This window comes from Chelonoidis abingdonii, chromosome 7, assembly GCF_003597395.2.
Source record: "Chelonoidis abingdonii isolate Lonesome George chromosome 7, CheloAbing_2.0, whole genome shotgun sequence".
NCBI lineage: Eukaryota > Metazoa > Chordata > Testudines > Testudinidae > Chelonoidis > Chelonoidis abingdonii.
Genome location: NC_133775.1, coordinates 5351443 through 5354758, shown reverse-complemented (window position 1 = coordinate 5354758; position 3316 = coordinate 5351443).

Sequence of the window (3316 nt, the reverse complement as noted above, 5' to 3'; positions counted from 1 at the left end):
CTGGTGAGTGTCCACACCTGATGAGCAGCGCTGCATCAGCAGCGCTGGATTCGCTACACCCGTAGCAGACCAGGTGTACAGCCAGCGCTGCAGGAAGGGAGTTGCAGCGCTGGCTGAGCTCTGTAAGTGTGGACACCTGGTAAGCTGCAGTGCTGTAACCCCCTCACCAGCGCTGCAACTTGCAAGTGTAGCCAAGCCCTAAAAAAGGTCCTGACGCAAAGACACAGGAAAGCCACGGCCTTGACATCAGAGCCTCAAGATAAGCAGGGCCCGGCAAGGAAATAAAACATGCGTTAGTGAGAGCACAGTGATTTCTGTGTCACAGCAATCTCCAGAGCACCAGGAAAGAACGAGCTTGTTTTAATGATACCGTTTTGCCTCTGGAACGGGTTTGGGTGTGGATAAGGGCACTGTATAAACAGTGTAATTGTAGCCAGATCAGCTAGGGCCTGAGCCTAGGACAGGAGCCAGTAAACACTGCCATGTTTGTCTTTCGGCTTTGTTCTCGCTTCTCAATCATATGAACCATGGTCTATTGGTGAATTGAGGGAGAAGAGAGGTGTCATATTGCCACCTTTAGCATTCAAAAATAGTGAGCTGGGCCTCTAAAGATCCCTACATTGGCTTAAAAATACTGAGATTTTTTTACAAGAATAGATTTTGTATTCCTTTTATTTGCCTGCTGAGCCTGTAAGGGGCGTTAGAGGCATATTTGCAAGTTTTTCTCCCAAATCATGAGGGCTAGAAACTCAACTCCTTGTAAAGAGATTGAAGCTGAAAGTCCCATGTAATCTCTTGCCTCCAGAAACTGGGGCTTTAAGAACAAAACACCAACTATCGTGAGACTTGTGATAAAATCACAAGAGTTGGGCACATCTGGGGAGGGTTCCAGAAAGATCCTCCATGCTGAGCTACCTCCTAGCAAATCTGTTTCATTCAGTCATAGATGGTAGGTTTAGGAAACCCCTGTTTAAATCCATTCTTAGATCCATTTTTGTCTACAATCCATTCTCAAGGACTTTGGCTAGTCCCGCTTTGAATGTACTGTGGTCCTTTAGGGAGGGAGAACTGAGGCAGAGACCCAGAGCCTCAAAGCTATTTGAAATCACCATGAACATAAGAATGGCCGTACTGGGTCAGACAAAAGGTCCATCTAGCCCAGTATCCTGTCTGCCGACAGTGGCCAGTGCCAGGTGCCCCAGAGGGAGTGAACCTATCAGGTAATGATCAAGTGATCTCTCTCCTGCCATCCAACTCCGTTCTCTGACAAACAGAGGCCAGGGACACCATTCCTTATCCATCCTGGCTAATAGCCATTAATGGACTTAACCTCCATGAATTTATCCAGTTCTCTTTTAAACTCTGTTATAGTCCCAGCCTTCATAACCTCCTCAAGCAAGGAGTTCCACGAGTTGACTGTGCGCTGTGTGAAGTAGAACTTCCTTTTATTTGTTTTAAACCTGCTGCCCCTTAATTTATTTGGTGACCCCTAGTTCTTGTATTATGGGAATTAGTAAATAACTTTTCCTTATCTACTTTTTCCACATCACTCATGATTTTATATACCTCTATTATATCCCCCCTTAGTTTCCCCTTTTCCAAGCTGAAAATCCCTAGCCTCTTTAATCTCCCTCTCCAAACCCCTAATCATTTTAGTTGCCCTTTTCTGAAACTTTTCTAATGCCAGTCTATCTTTTTTGAGATGAGGAGACCACATCTGTACACGGTATTCGAGATGTGGACGTACCGTGGATTTATATAAGGACAATAATATATTCTCCGTCTTATTCTCTATCCCCTTTTTAATGATGCCTAACATCCTGTTTGCTTTTTCGACCGCCTCTGCGCACTGCGTGGACATCTTCAGAGAACTTTCCACAATGATTCCAAGATCTTTTTCCTGATTCGTTGTAGCTAAATTAGCCCCCACTACGTTGTATGTATAGTTGGGGTTACTTTTTCCAGTGTCCATTACTTTAAATTTATCCACATTAAATTTCATTTGCCATTTTGTTGCCCAATCACTTAGTTTTGTGAGATCTTTTTGAAGTTCTTCACAGTCTGCTTTGGTCTTAACTATCTTGAGCAGTTTAGTATCATCTGCAAACTTTGCCACCTCACTTTTTACCCCTTTCTCCAGGTAATTTATGAATAAGTTGAATAGGATTGGTCCTATGATGAGTTAGGGGCTTAAATACCTTTGACCACCTGGACCACAGTGAGTAAGTGATGAGACTTGGACACAGCTCAGCAGCTCTTTCTGCGAGGTAGTTGTGAAAAAGGCTAATATCGCTCTGTGACGCAGTAGGGAATGGGGTGGATTGACCTGGGAATGTCGTCTAGTTTTGCTGGGACTGTCTGCATGGGGGATGGGAGAGCAGGGGATGACTCCACTTGAACGAGGATACCTGAGCCTGTAACCTGAGCTGGGAGGGGGTTGGACCCAGGTGACACCCTTGCCTGGGAAATTGGACAAAGGTGGGGGGAGGAGCCAGGGAGAGGAGGAGTGAGACGGCTGCAGTGGAGTTTCAGTCTTGGGCTGGCCGAGAATCGAGAATCGTAGGGAACCCCCAGATTGGGGTCTAAGTTCCCTACTCCCCAGAAGGACCTGGCTGAGGGGTCCTGTTTATACCTACAAGCTCTGGTTTGTACCGTCTTCCTTTCATCTAATAAACCTTCAGTTCTGCTAGGGTGACCAGATGTCCTGATTTTATAGTGACAGTCTCGATTTTTGGGTCTTTTCTCTTATATAGGCTGCTATTACACCCCACCCCCATCCTGATTTTTCACACTTGCTGTCTGGTTACCCTAGGTTCTACTGCCTGGCTGAGAGTCACAGTGAATCGCAGGAAGCCGGAGGTCGCAGGGCCTTGTCTCCCCCACAACTCCGTGACACACTCTGGGGTGTGTTAAGTTATGGTGTGTGTAAAACACGGGAGGTGATTGTCCCACTCTACTCGGCACTGGCAAGGCCTTAGCTGGAGTTGTGTGTCTAATTCTGGGGGCCCCACACAGGAAAGATGCAGACAGATTGGACAGAGTCCACATGACAGCAACAAAAATGATCAAAGGGTTAGAAAAGCTGACCTATGGGGACAGGTTGAAAAGATTGAGCATGAGTAGTCTTGAGAAAAGAAGACCGGGGAGTGGGGGTGGACAACCTGAACACAGTCTTCAAATATGTGAAGCGCTGTTAGAAAGAGGATGGTGATCAATTGTTCTCCATGTCCACTGAAGGTAGGAGAAGAAGAAACAGGCTTCATCAGCAGCAAGGGAGATTTAGGTTAGATATTAGGAAAACTTTCTAACTCTAAGG